We start from the raw sequence: 15,699 nt of genomic DNA, 5'->3' as shown, positions 1-15,699 counted from the left end.
GGCTGGAGGAATTCAGCGGGACAGGCAGCATCTCTGGAGAGAAGGAATGGGTGATATTTCGGGTCAAGACCCTTCTTCAGACTGGTTCTTAGGCCCCCTCGGTCATGGCTGACCATGGGTGATGCATCCTAGTTGGCTGCTTGCTCCACAGCTCGGCTAGAGCAGCGTCGCTTGTGGCTGAAGAGACCAATGCGGGAGTGACAGTCCCTGTCGCAAAGGTCACATTTGTGTGTGGTCTCTGGCCTGTTGAAGTTGCCGCGCTCCTTTCTGCGTGCCCGCTTGTCTGCCGCCGCGTTCATCAGTTTCTCTTCCCCCGCTTTGAGACGTTGGTTCAGGGTGCCTCTCCACCTCGTGCGGTCAGCTGCAAGGCTCTCCCAGGACTCCACGTCGATGTCGAGTGCCTTCAAATCTCGCTTGCAGACATCCTTGTAACGTAGCTGGTGGCGGCCGATGGTTCTCCTCCCAGATGTCAGCTCTCCATAGAGGATGTCCTTTGGAATATGGCCATCCTCCATGCGGTGGACATGGCCCAGCCACCACAGCCTGCACTGCCTGAGTAGAGTGTACATACTCGGAAGGCCAGCGCGAGACAGAATCTCGGTGTTGGACACTCTGTCCTGCCAGGATATACCCAGGATGCTTCTAAGGTGGAAGGTGTTGAGTCTTCTCTCCAGTCTGGCATATGTAGTCCATGTCTCACTGCCGTACAGCAGCGTGCTGTTGACACAGGCCTTGTAGATCGTTATCTTTATCTTCACTGTCAGCTTTGGGTTGGTCCACACTCGAGTTGTGAGGAGAGCGAGAGTTGTAGCTACCTTCCCGAACCTCTTGTCAATCTCTATGTCCAAGGAGAGGTTGTCGGTGATGGTGGAGCCGAGGTACCTGAACTGATGGACGGCATCGAGTTCGTAGTCGTCGATGGAGATGACAGGCGGTGCCTTGGTATCCTGCCCCAGGACGTTCGTCTTCTTCAGGCTGATGGTCAGCCCAAAGTCCTTGCAAGCCCGATAGAATCTGTCCATCAGTGACTGTAGTTCCTGCTGGGTGTGGGACACAAGACTGGTTAGGGATAAGGGAAACGAGAGATATAGGCAAAGACGTATGGAGATATAGAACAATGAATGAAAGATATGCAAAAAAGTAACGGTTAATTTTAGATAAATATCAGGAAAGATTTCTCAAAATAGCAATAGCAATAGCAAAAAAATGTGTGGCGCTCACTTGGAAAGATCACAATGAAATAAGAATTGCAAGATGGTATGCAGAAATGCGTAGTTGTATCCCATTAGAAAAAGCTACTTATAATCTGAGAAATAAATATGATTTCTTTTTGAAACTTTGGAACCCATTCACTTTAAAACTAGGATTAAGAATTGGAAATATTTAATTTTAGGATTGTTTTGATACCCCTAAAAAGAATTTAATAAGAAATTAGCCGGAAGTGTTTCCTTCTTGTCTCCAGGTTTCCTTCATTCTTTCTTTCTTTCTTTCCTTTTGTAATGTCCCGTCAGATCTGTTAGTCTTGTGTCATGTTCTGTGTTTAGATTCTCATTTCAGGTCCCTTGACTTCCTGCCATTGTAATTGTCAGCCCCGCCTTGATTGTTTCCACCTGTGTGCCCTTACCTCATGTATATATAGTCCACGCCTCCCTTTGTCCTGTGCCAGTTCGTATTGTGATTCATGTGCTCTGATTCATGTGCTCCCGGTCGTAGTATAGCTAGTAAGTAATTTTTGTAACTCATGTTTTTGTAGCTGAGTAAGTTTAGAGTTTTTGGTTCGAATCGCAGTGTTCTTTAATGTGAAAAATAAAGAACGCCTTTATTTTCTCCAAATTGACTCTTGTGTGTGAGTCGTGCGTTTGAGTCCAGTTCCTGTGTGCCCCAGAGCATAACAGAACGAACTGGCCGTAATATGGACTCAGCCGACTCTAAGATTTGGAAATCAGCCCTTGCCAACCAGGGCACTAAGATCCAGCACCAGGAGGAGCAGCTGTGCTCAGTCAGTCACGGGGCGGGCGAGCTGAACGATAGACAAGGCGAGTTCCAGTCATCAGTGACGACCTAGATTAACCACCTCGCTGTACAACTCCATCAGGTTCTGGCTCGTCTCGACCCAACCTCGGCAGCTTCTCCACTGGCTCACGTTGAACCTTCAGCCGGCCGTCCGCCTGCTGTTCCGGCCACAGCTGCGAACCCCACGCTGATTCTACGCCTGGCTTCACCAGATAAGTTCTCTGGAGACTCGGAGAATTGTAGATCATTCCTTGTACAATGTGATCTCCACTTCAAGCATAACCCTGCACACTTCCCCTCAGACCAGGCCAGGGTAGCATTTATTGTGTCCCATTTGACGGGATGAGCCGCAGCATGGGCCACTGCGGAGTGGTCTCGGGGCTCCACAGTCTGTCAGGATCTGGACCTCTTCCAAAGAACATTTAGCAGTATTTTTGATCACACTTCCTCTGCTAAGGAAGCTTCCCGAGTCTTACTGCAGCTAAAACAGAACACTCGCCCAGTGATAGACTATGCCATTGACTTCCGAACCCTTGCAATGGGTTGTCGGAGGCTATAAAGGACAGACTTTCACCTTATGAGTTACCCAGTGATCTAGAGACATCAATTACCAGGGCTATTCATGTCGATAACAGGATAAAGGAAAAGGAAAGACACCAGGCTGCTGATCGTCCTCCCAATCACCAGGGGCGCTCCTCCGGGTCCTTCACACCGAAGAAGTCATCGTTCCCTGTCCATCGCTGGCAGGAGAAAACAGCGTCCATTGTCAGAGTGAGGCCCAGCACAAATTGGAGGAACATCACCTCATATTTCGCTTGAGTAGCTTACACCCCAGCGGTATGAACATTGACTTCTCTAACCTCAAGTAGCCCTTGCTTTCCCTCTCTCTCCATCCCCTCCCCCTTCCCAGTTTTACTGTTTCTGACTACATCTTATCTCTCTACCGCCCACTCCCCTGACATCAGTCTGAAGAAAGGGTCTCGACCCAAAACGTCACCCATTCCTTCTCTCCAGAGATGCTGCCTGTCCCGCTGAGTTACTCCAGCACGTTGTGGCTACAAGATGTAGAAGTTTTAAATTTAGAACCAGTGGCTCCTTTTTCATCTGAACTTGTTTAATGACATTTTATTCTAAAACATTTATGGATTTTGGCTGAAATACTTCTCCACTGATCTAATGTTCTCCATGCTGTTAGTTTTTGTAAGATATTGCAGATTCTGGCGGCTGAGGCATTCAGTAAATGTACTAAGCCTGCTTAAAGCTCCACCCGGGAAAGTAACCACAGGCATGGCAGATGGAATTTAACTTGCATAAGTGCAAAGTAATTAATCTTTTGAGAAGTTAAACCGGGACAGGTCATGTACAGTGAATGCCAAGGCCACGGGGGGTGTCGTGGAGCAGAGGGATGGGCGTATTTTATTTTCGTTATTGGAGATAGACCGTGCAAACAGGTCCTTCAGCCCATCGAGTCCAAAGGAGGCAGTTGAGGCTGAGACGAACCCAAAGTTTAAGAAACACTTTGACAGGCACGTGGATGGGGACAGGTTTGGAGGGATATGGACCAAGTGCAGGCAGGCGGGACGAGTGTAGCTGGGACATGTTGGCCGTTGTGGGCAAGTTGGGCCGAAGGGCCTGTTTCCATGCTGTATCACTCTGTGACTGTATGAGCTTGTATCGATTGATTAATGGAACAATCTGCCCTGGGTTTTCCAGGATGTGGCCTTCTCCTGACTGAGGTTGTGCTGTATGATCGTAAGACCAAACCCTGCAAAGCTCTCCTGCAGAACCTTGGCTTGATGATGGAGAGTGAAGGGAAGGAGAGGAGTGGATCCGAGTACAAGAAACTCCTGCATAACCACCGCTTCACAAATGTGCACATCAAGCACACAGGAACTTTGCTGGATGTCATTTTTTGCACTAAGCAGTAATTCTTCTCACAGAAATGAGTTGGTCTTTTAATACATAGGAAGGAACTGCAGATGCTGGTTTAAACCGAAGATAGACGCAAAATGCTGGAGTAACTCAGCGGGACAGGCAGCATCTCTGGAGACAAGGAATGGGTGATGTTTCGGAGTCTGAAGAAGGGTCTCGACCCGAAACGTCACCCATTGCTTCTCTCCAGTGATGCTGCCTGTCCCGCTGAGTTACTCCAGCATTTTGTGTCCATCTTTGGTCTTTTAATACGTTTGGTTTTCCCTCTCATTGGGGGTGGCAGCAACATTCAATCCAACTCAACGTTGTACATTCTGTGAAATGAATGCAATATTAAATGAGCGTTTCATGTTTGGAAACTTTATTTTAAATATTTCTCTTGTCTTCATGCACACCACAGTTTAGATTTAGATTTTAGATTTAGAGATACAGCGCAGAAACAGGCCCTTCGGCCCACCGGGTCCGCGCCGCCCAGCGATCCCCGCACACTAACACTATCCTACACCCGCTAGGGGTAATTTTTACATTTGCCCAGCCAATTAACCTACATACCTGTACATCTTTGCAGGCCATTCAGCCCTTGACGTCTACGCCTGCTCTTAGAGCCATTCCATCATTCCCATTCCACCACTTGGTTCTCGTGATGTCACCCCGGCCATTCCCTCTTCTCCCCTCTCCCATTGGACAAAAGGTATCGAAGCATGAGAACGCTTTTGGATGCTTTCTGGGATAGGTGAATCCAGCAAATCCTACTATGAGGATACTGGTGCTGATGATGTGTTCCGTCTGACTTGTAAAGGTTCCACCTCATCCAGAAAGGGTTGCAGAGCCACAGGTATCTAAAGCCTGCCCTCCCACACTCTCTCTGCACTGCATTCCGTCTCCCTTCCCATTTCAGTACTCGTTAGCACCCAGTGCTTGGAGCAATTTTGAGATTCGTATTCAGATTGGGGTTCTTTCCTCGCTCCCTAATCCCAGCTTGCTGGACCTCATCCCATCTCGGTAATTGGTACCAACCTCATCAAATTCCTCATCACCTTCCTTCGCCCAGTTTTGTAGCCATTTCAGTGAAATTAGTGTAATGTCCCGTCAGATCTGTTAGTCTTGTGTCATGTTCTGTGTTTAGATTCTCATTTCAGGTCCCTTGACTTCCTGCCATTGTAATTGTCAGCCCCGCCTTGATTGTTTCCACCTGTGTGCCCTTACCTCATGTATATATAGTCCACGCCTCCCTTTGTCCTGTGTCAGTTCGTATTGTGATTCATGTGCTCTGATTCATGTGCTCTGATTCATGTGCTCTCGGTCGCAGTATAGCTAGTAAGTAATTTTTGTAACAATTGTTTTTGTAGCTGAGTAAGTTTAGAGTTTTTGGTTCGAATCGCAGTGTTCTTTAATGTGAAAAATAAAGAACGCCTTTATTTTCTCCAAATTGACTCTTGTGTGTGAGTCGTGCGTTTGAGTCCAGTTCCTGTGTGCCCCAGAGCATAACAGAACGAACTGGCCGTAATATGGATTCAGCCGACTCTAAGATTTGGAAATCAGCCCTTGCCAACCAGGGCACTAAGATCCAGCACCAGGAGGAGCAGTTGCGCTCAGTCAGTCACGGGGTGGGCGAGCTGAACGATAGACAAGGCGAGTTCCAGTCATCAGTGACGACCCAGATTAACCACCTCGCTGTACAACTCCATCAGGTTCTGGCTCGTCTCGACCCAACCTCGGCAGCTTCTCCACTGGCTCACGTTGAACCTTCAGCCGGCCATCCGCCTGCTGTTCCGGCCACACCTGCGAACCCCATGCTGATTCTACGCCTGGCTTCACCAGATAAGTTCTTTGGAGACTCGGAGAATTGTAGATCATTCCTTGTACAATGTGATCTCCACTTCAAGCATAACCCTGCACACTTCCCCTCAGACCAGGCCAGGGTAGCATTTATTGTGTCCCATTTGACGGGATGAGCCGCAGCATGGGCCACTGCGGAGTGGTCTCGGGGCTCCACAGTCTGTCAGGATCTAGACCTCTTCCAAAGAACATTTAGCAGTATTTTTGATCACACTTCCTCTGCTAAGGAAGCTTCCCGAGTCTTACTGCAGCTAAAACAGAACACTTTCCCAGTGATAGACTATGCCATTGACTTCCGAACCCTTGCAATGGGTTGTCGGAGGCTATAAAGGACAGACTTTCACCTTATGAGTTACCCAGTGATCTAGAGACATTAATTACCAGGGCTATTCATGTCGATAACAGGATAAAGGAAAAGGAAAGACACCAGGCTGCTGATCGTCCTCCCAATCACCAGGGGCGCTCCTCCGGGTCCTTCACACCGAAGAAGTCATCGTTCCCTGTCCATCGCTGGCCGGAGAAAACAGCGTCCTCTCAGCCGTCGGAATAACCCATGCAGCTAGGACGAACCAGGCTGACTCCGGAGCAGCGACAGCGCCGCCTGAAGGACGGAGCCTGCTTTTACTGCGGTCAACAAGGACACCGTCTGGCCGACTGCTCGGTAAAAGGGGGTGGCTCACCAGTGAAAAGGAGGACACTGGTGAGCCAATTCCCCGTTTCAGACTTACCTCCTCGACCTCTGACACAGGCCACCCTCACTCTGAATCAGCAAATTGTGACTCGGGGGGTTTTGAACGACTCCGGAGCCGACGAGAGTCTCATGGACTGGACTCTAGCTCGATCGTATAAGGTTAAATCTGTGCCCTTGTTGCAACCTATTGTGGCGAGCGCTTTAGATGGACGTCAGTTGTTTGAGATAACTCATCGTACAGAACCTGTCAAAGTCATGTTCAATGCTAACCATGTGGAGATAATGTCTTTTCACTTGTTTGACTCAGCTCAACATCCCTTGGTCTTTGGTTTCCCTTGGCTGCAGAAACACAATCCTCAGATTGATTGGCGATCTGGTTAGATCAGACGATGGGGGGTTGAGTGCACACAATCATGTCTTGTTGAACCAGTGAACAAAGGGGTGAGTTATGGGAAGATCGGGGCGGTTTTGGGAATAAATGTTCTTAAATCTGAAGAAATAAAGATTTCTAATGATGATAATGACTATCCCGATCTGTTGAAGGTTCCACCCTGTTACCATGAACTGAAGGAGGTGTTCAACAAGTCCAGGGCCACCACCCTACCTCCTCATCGACCTTTTGACTGTGCTATCAACCTGCTGCCGGGGGCCCCTATTCCCAAGGGGCGACTGTACTCCATATCCGGCCCCGAGAGGAAGGCGATGGATGAGTACATTGAGTCCTCCTCGGCAGCAGGCGCGGGGTTTTTCTTTGTGGGCAAGAAAGATGGGTCACTTCGTCCCTGCATAGATTACAGCTTCCTAAACGAGATTACGATCAAGAATCGTTACCCACTTCCTTTGATGTCTTCTGCTTTTGAACTGTTGCAAAAAGCCAAAGTATTCACTAAACTAGACTTAAGGAATGCATACCATCTAGTGAGAATCAGAGAGGGGGATGAGTGGAAAACTGGGTTTAACACCCCTAACGGGCACTACGAGTATTTGGTGATGCCTTTCGGGTTAACCAATGCCCCTGCAGTCTTCCAAGCTTTTATGAACGAGGTCCTCAGGGAATTTCTCAATGAGTGTGTTTTTGTCTACCTTGATGACATTCTTATCTTCTCTCCAGACATACAGTCTCATGAGCGTCATGTCAAGTGTGTGTTGCAGAAGCTCTTAGCTAACCGTCTGTATGTGAAGGCCGAGAAGTGCGACTTCCACGCAGACACAATGTCCTTTCTGGGCTACGTTATATCGGCCGACCACATCCAGATGGACCCTGGTAAGGTCAGTGCGGTGGCCGATTGGCCCACCCCCACTAACAGAAAGAAGGTGCAACAGTTTCTCGGATTTGCAAACTTTTACAGACGTTTTATTAGAGACTTCAGTGCTGTTGCTGCTCCTCTGCACTCTCTCACGTCTTCCAAGACCCAGTTCCAGTGGAATCCTCAGGCCGAAGCCGCCTTCCAGCGCCTCAAAATATTGTTCACCAACGCTCCTGTTCTGACCATCCCAGATCCCCAGAGACAGTTCATTGTGGAGGTGGATGCCTCCAACGAGGGGATTGGGGCGGTACTTTCCCAGAGAGCGGAGAAGGTCAACCGGATTCATCCCTGCGCCTACCTGTCACGTAAGTTGACCCCCGCAGAAAAAAATTACGATGTCGGAAACAAAGAACTGCTGGCGGTCAGAGCCGCATTGGGGGAGTGGAGGCACTGCCTGGAGGGGGCCGAGCAGCCTTTTCTGGTATGGACAGATCACAAGAACCTGGAATACATCTGTAAAGCCAAGAGACTCAACTCACGTCAGGCCAGATGGACTCTGTTTTTTAGTAGGTTCAACTTTTCTCTGTCTTACAGGCCCGGTTCCCAGAACACAAAACCAGACGCCCTGTCCCGACTTTATGACCCTGAACCTGATACCAGAGAACCCGAACCCATCCTGCCACTTAACCGTGTGGTAGGAGCGGTGTCTTGGCAGATCGAAACAGATGTGAAGCAGGCTAATGATGAGACTCCAGCACCGAGTGGCTGTCCTACTAACTGTTTGTTTGTTCCTGTGACATTGCGCCCCCAGGTAATCCACTGGGCTCACACGTCCCTGCTCACATGCCATCCAGGTGCCAAGAGAACTGTTTTTGTGGTTAAACAGCGTTTTTGGTGGACTTCACTTGAGAAGGATGTAGCTGAATATGTGGCCGCCTGCCCTGTCTGTGCAAGGAGCAAGCCCTCCAGACAAGCCCAAGCGGGCCTGCTGCACCCACTTTCAGTCCCTCAGAGGCCCTGGTCCCACATCTCCATTGACTTTGTTACTGGGTTGCCGGCCTCCAAAGGTAACACAACTGTCCTGACGGTGGTAGACCGATTTTCAAAGATGGTACATTTTATCGCTGTGGCCAAGCTCCCCTCTGCCAAAGAGACGGCAGAGGTAATGATGTCTCACGTTTTCCGTATCCATGGTTTCCCTACAGACATTGTCTCGGACCGAGGTCCTCAGTTTGTGTCCAAGTTTTGGAGTGAGTTTTGTTCCCTCATAGGTGCCACCGTCAGCCTGTCTTCTGGTTACCATCCGCAATCCAATGGCCAGACTGAGCGGATGAACCAGGAGCTCGAGACCTGCTTGCGCTGTCTGATCGCGCAGAACCAGACCACCTGGAGCGACCATCTCATCTGGGTCGAGTACACGCTTCCTACGGCTGCCACGGGACTCACACCCTTCCAGTGTGCCTACGGCTACCAGCCCCCCTTGTTCTCAGCTTATGAGGGTGAGGTGACGGTGCCTTCTGCCCACGCCATGATCCGACGCTGTCGCCAAATCTGGGACGGAACTCGGAGGGTTCTACTCCGGGGTCAGTCCCGGATGAAAGCGGCAGCCGACCGCAACCACAGATCCGCTCCGCATTATCGCCCAGGCCAGAAGGTATGGCTGTCTACAAAGGACTTGCCACTTCACGTCCACGCCAGAAAGCTGGCTCCAAGGTTCGTGGGTCCATTTCCCATTTCGAAAGTCATTAACCCTGTTTCGGTCCGTCTACAACTCCCCAGGTCATTAAGGGTTCACCCTACATTCCACGTCAGCAAAATAGTTCCGTGTTATCCACTTTCTCATCTGATCCCTACAGACTAGGGGAAAATTTACAGAGTCTGTGGAAACACAGGTTCGATCCTGACTACGGGTGCTGTCCGTAATGAGTTTGTGCATTCTCCCCGTGACCCGCGTGGGTTTTCTCCGGGTGCTCCGGTTTTCCTCCCACACTCCAAAGACGTACAGATTTGTAGGCGAATTTACTTCTGTAAATTGTAAAGTGTCCCTTGCGTGTAGGGTGGTGCTGGTGTACGGTGGGATCGCTGGTCGGCGCGGACTCGTTGGGCCGAAGGTCCTGTTTCCGCGCTGTATCTCTAAACTAAACTAAAACCAGAATTGGACCAGCCCGTTGCTGGAAGAGTGGGGCAGGGTCGGTTCTCCCATGACCACTGACTCACCTCCTGGGTGACATCATGGAAGCAAATGGAACCATGACAAATCCACAACCAGCATCATAAACGAACTGTGCAAACGAAACACAAACAATCCAGGCATCCCAAAATAAAAATAAAACCCAGGACTGCTAACTAAAGCACCATTCACATCAGTGATTATCTCCCATCTTTTCTTTGCATCATCATCGCTTTTACCATTTAATTTACCGTCTTTTCCCCGAACTTCCCTTTTCTTGACGTTTCCCCTGTTTTTTGTCCGTGTGACGCTTGCTTATCTCCAAACGCTTTCTAATTCTGGTGAAACATTGCGTATTTTGCTTGGGCGGCTTACAACCGGGGCCAAGGAAAGAGCGTCCACGTCGCGGCCCTGTTAGACAATAGACAATAGGTGCAGGAGTAGGCCATTCAGCCCTTCGAGCCAGCACCGCCATTCAATGCGATCATGGCTGATCACTCTCAATCAGTACCCCGTTCCTGCCTTCTCCCCATACCCCCTCACTCCGCTATCCTGAAGAGCTCTATCCAGCTCTCTCTTGAAAGCATCCAACGAACTGGCCTCCACTGCCTTCTGAGGCAGAGAATTCCACACCTTCACCACTCTCTGACTGAAAAAGTTCTTCCTCATCTCCGTTCTAAATGGCCTACCCCTTATTCTTAAACTGTGGCCCCTTGTTCTGGACTCCCCCAACCTTGGGAACATGTTTCCTGCCTCTAATGTGTCCAATCCCCTAATTATCTTATATGTTTCAATAAGATCCCCCATCATCCTTCTAAATTCCAGTGTATACAAGCCTAATTGCTCCAGCCTTTCAACATACAACAGTCCCGCCATTCCGGGAATTAACCTAGTAAACCTACGCTGCACTCCCTCAATAGCAAGAATATCCTTCCTCAAATTTGGAGACCAAAACTGCACACAGTTTTCACCACTGTTTCCACCAATCTTTCCGCCACTGCACACAAGAAGCACAAGAAGTGCAAGACGCCATTGTATGCAGACGTCGAGAGGTGTGTTCAGCTCTGGGTGAACAATTTATAATCTTGTGACGTGGACTCGATAGGAAGGAGCTTACAACCCAGCGGTACGAACGCCGAATTCGTGAATTTAAGTAGAAACATAGAAAATAGGTTCAGGAGTAGGCCATTCGGCCCTTCGAGCCAGCGCCACCATTCAATATGATTATGGCTGCGCCACCGTGCCGCACCTCTTGTTCTCCACATGGACCATTTGTGTTGCCAAGGACTGGCTTTTATCGTGTCCCAGTTAAGTTGGGACAAGAAAAACGTAGAAAACATTTAAAAAATAGGTGATGGAGTAGGCCGTTCAGCTCTTCGAGCCAGCACCACCATTCAATATGATCATGGCTGATCATCCAAAATCAGTACCCGTTCCTGCTTTTTTCCCCCCATATCCCTTGTTTCTGTTGGCCCTAAGAGCTAAATCTAACTCTCCCTTGAAAACATCCAGCGAATTGCCCTCCACTGTCTTCTGTGGCAGAGAATTCCACAGATTCACAACTCTCTGGGTGAAAAAGTATTTCTTCATCTCAGTCCTAAATGGCCGACCCCTTATTCTTAAACTGTGACCCCTGGTTCTGGACTCCCCCAGCATCTACGAATAGAAGTAACTTTTACGAACACTCCCCTCTTGCCTCTTTCCTACACCCTAGTTGTTGAACCAGTTCCATTGTTCGCCACTATCTATCCCCCTATAGTTCACCCTCTTCCCTAGCCAACAATTGGCCTACCAGAACATCACCCTGCCTGAAGGCATCTGATTTGTCCTGGTCTTTTCTCACCTCCAGTTCTTTCCCATCTTCCCGCCCCTCCTCCCCTCCCCCACTCCATCCCCCCCCCCCCATCCCCCATCCCCCACTATCAGTCTGAAGAAGGTCCTGACCCAAAATGGCATCTTGTGGCGCCATCTTACCCTTTTTTTCTGGTGCCTGACCCGCTGAGTTACTCTCGCACTTTGTGTCTATCTTTGGTATAAACCAGCTTCTGCAGTTCTTTGGGTGGGAAGGAACTGCAGATGCGGGTTTACGCCAAAGATAGACACAAAATGCTGGAGTAACTCAGCGGGGCAGGCAGCATCTCTAGACAAAAGGAATGGGTGATGATTCGGGTCTGAAGGGTCTCCCTTTCCTTCTATCCAGAGACGCTGCCTGTCCCGCTGAGTTACTCCAGCATTTTTTGTCTATCTTCGGTGTAAACCAGCATCTCCAGTTCCATCCTGCACAGATCCTCAAGCACTTTGTGATTTGCTGAAGATTCCAGTATCCTGAGTTACTGCTGTCTCCGAGTTTAAAGTGAGGTCAAGTGAAGAATCTTTCACCCAGTTGATACAGACATGGTGATTCCAAGAATAATATATGAACACATTTGACAGTAGCTTCGGCGGAAAACATTTTTCGAAATTGTGTTTACTAAGCAAATTGTAATTTCAACACATTACCTGTAAAGGCAAGTGGTAACACGCATGAAAGAATTTGGGAGGAGAGAAGAAAATAAATTTCAAGGCGACAGAGGAAAAACAAAAACATGAAAAGACCAGCATTATTAAATTGTGATGCTTGCCTTAATGGATGACATGTTCCCACACAGAATAGACAATAGACAATAGGTGCAGGAGGAGGCCATTCGGCCCTTCGAGCCAGCACCGCCATTCAATGTGATTATGGCTGATCATTCTCAATCAGTACCCCTTTCCTGCCTTCTCCGCTATCCTTAAGAGCTCTATCTAGCTCTCTCTTGAATGCATTCAGAGAATTGGCCTCCACTGCCTTCTGAGACAGAGAATGCACTCATACTATGCAGGAATTGCAATTATAAGCACACCATTTACACATCAGACTTAGTGCCAAAAGCACAACGTTATTTATGAAGATGTTCAGTTTCACAATGTTTGCAACTCACAGTATAATTACCACACCAGGTTTTACTGACCTTGTGCAATGACTTTTTTGCTAACTTCTCAAAGATGTTCTCTGAAAGAGCATATATCTAATGCCCGGTAGTGCTTGATGTCAGGATTGAACCCGGGTCTCTGGCGCTGTCAGGCAACAAGTGCTATCAGCTGCACAACTGCTTAATTTTAAACAATTCTCAATTTAGTTTAGTTTATTTTAGTTTAGTGATACAGCACAGAAAAACAGGCCTTTCAGCCCACCGAGTCCGCACCGACCAACGATCCCCACACATTAACACAATCTTACATCCTCAAGGGGCAATTTACAGTTATACCAAGCCAATTCACCTACAAACCTGTATGTCTTTGGAGTGTGGGAGGAAACCGAAGATCTCGGAGGAAACCCACGCGATCACCGGGGAGAACGTACAAACTCCGTACAGATGGCGCCCGTAGTCAGGATCCAACCCGGGTCTCGGGTGCTGCAATTGCTGTAAGGCAGCAACTCTACCACTGCGCCACCATGGCCGACCTTTCTCATTTAGGTTTGCGATTCAAGCATGGAAATAGTTCCTTCGGCCCATTAAGCATGCTTACCATCACATCGGTTCACACTAGCTCTGTGTTAATTCACTTTCTCATCTACTCCCCACACACCAGGAACAATTTACGGAGTCTAATTAACCACACGTATATTTGCAACGTGGAAGTAAACCACAGTAATCGGAAGAAACCCACATGATCACATGGTGAACGTGCAAACTCCACACAGGTAGTACCTGAGATGTCTATCGGCAGTTCTTTGTTTCTGCATTGGCGGGATTGATGCATAAGGAGAGACTGTCTCACTTGCAAGGCTGATTGTCCTGTGATTTAACTTTAATAAACATAAGTTAATGGTGAAGGGGAAAAGATTTAATAGGAATCTGAGGGGTAATTTTTTCATACAAATGGTGGTGGGTGCATGGAACACCAGAGGAGGTAGGGACTATCCCAACATTTATGAAACAGTCGGACAGGTACATGGATAGGACAGGTTTGGAGGATATGGACCACGTGCGGGCAGGTGGGACAATAGACAATAGGTGCAGGAGGAGGCCATTCGGCCCTTCGAGCCAGCACCGCCATTCAATGTGATCATGGCTGATCATTCTCAATCAGTACCCCGCTCCTGCCTTCTCCCCATACCCCCTGACTCTGCTATCCTTAAGAGCTCTATCTAGCTCTCTCTTGAATGCATTCAGAGAATTGACCTCCACTGCCTTCTGAGACAGAGAATTCCACAGATTCACAACTCTCTGACTGAAAAAGTTTTTCCTCATCTCAGTTTTAAATGGCCTACCCCTTATTCTTAATCTGTGGCCCCTTGTTCTGGGACTTGTGTAGCTGGGACATGTTGGCCGGTGTGGGCAAGTTGGGGTGAAGGCTCTGTTTCCACGCTGTGTCACTCTATGACTCTATGACTTTACTACACTATGATTTGGAGCCAATCATGCTGATGTGATCATGACCTATATGTTGTCAGGGAAAAAAGCTCCCAAAGAATAACATCGAGTCTAGAAATTGAGCAGAAAATCCTCGCAAAATTGGAATTTTGTATTTCCAGTAGCTGCAGTTTCTTATTGATTTTTTAACATTAAGCAAGGATTGGCTTAATCCTTGCTTAATGTAATTGTAATTTAATGTAAGTGCATTAAATTACAATTAAAACACATATTTGTGCTATAACACCAGGATAAGCACTCAACCAAGAAAACCAAGCCCAAAGCAAAAGTCCTATCTAAACTGATTATACAAACTACTGCTAAGGACAATACCTAAATCCATATGCAAGAAACAGCTGCCTACATGTTAACAAACACATTTTTAAAAAACTGACTGTAGATGCAAGTATATCATTGGGGTTATTAAGTGGGCACCTCCTTTCACTGGTGTTTCATTGAGTTAGGCCCATGACATCTCGGGAAGGCTCAACAGCTGGTTCTGGTGTCCCAGACCCAGACCCACCCCCATCAATACCTGCTCTCACCACCTCTGCTACCAGTATCTACTAAATAAAGTAAACGACAGGCGATTAATTCACTCATGCAAATGGTGAACACTCAAGATTCAAGATTCAATTTAATTGTCACATGCACCAATTAAGCTGCAGTGAAATTTGAGTTACCAAACTAAGTAAAAATCAACAAGACACACAGCCACTCGCATCCTGTCTTCCACTTATCCTAACCGATCCAATCATTTAGTGGCTCAGCGGTGGAGTTGCTGCTTTACAGCACTTGCAGCGCCGAAGACCCGAGTTCGATCCCGACTATGGGTGCTGTCTGTACGGAGTTTGTATGCTCTCCCCGTGACCGCATGGGTTTTCTCCGAGATCTTCAATTTCCCCCCTCACTCCAAAGACTTACAGGTTTGTAAGTGAATTGGCTTCGTGTAACTGTAAAATGTCCCTCGTGTGTGTCGGATAGTGTTAGTGTGCGGGGATCGTTGGCCGGCGGGCCGAATGGACTGTTTCTGCACTGTATCTCTACGTTAAACTAAACTAAACATGCAACTGAATTAAAGGCGCAATAGATATGATAGTGGGGCAGTGGGAGAAACGTGTGTGCTTCTGGGTGGACGCATGGAATAGAGGGGGTGAAAATTTGGGATGGAGTGTGTGGGGATAGGGTTGTCACCTAAAATTGGTGAGTTCAACGTTCATACCATTGGGGTGTAAGCTAACCAAGTAGAGTATGAGGTGCTGTTCCTCCAGTTTACATGTGGCCTCACTCTGACAATGGAGGAGGCCCAGGGCAGAAAGGTCAGTGTGGGCATGGGAAGGGTGGTTAAAATGGTTGGCAACCGAGAGGTCC

General features: G+C 48.1%; 1 protein-coding gene across 1 annotated transcript in view; it reads right to left on the bottom strand.

The window, feature by feature from the left end:
* The window catches only part of LOC144595455 (interleukin-5 receptor subunit alpha-like), a 55,487-nt gene extending 55,337 nt beyond the window's left edge, over positions 1-150 (bottom strand). Inside the window, exon 1 of the mRNA XM_078402963.1 lies at positions 114-150. The gene's annotated coding sequence lies outside the window, so the exon portion shown is untranslated. The remainder of the gene's footprint in view (positions 1-113) is intronic.
* Positions 151-15,699: the final 15,549 nt, after the last annotated feature.

The sequence above is a fragment of the Rhinoraja longicauda genome, chromosome 7, assembly GCF_053455715.1.
Source record: "Rhinoraja longicauda isolate Sanriku21f chromosome 7, sRhiLon1.1, whole genome shotgun sequence".
Taxonomy (NCBI): domain Eukaryota; kingdom Metazoa; phylum Chordata; class Chondrichthyes; order Rajiformes; family Arhynchobatidae; genus Rhinoraja; species Rhinoraja longicauda.
The sequence above is the reverse complement of the archived record's forward strand: the minus strand, read 5'-3'. Positions and strand labels throughout refer to the sequence as shown.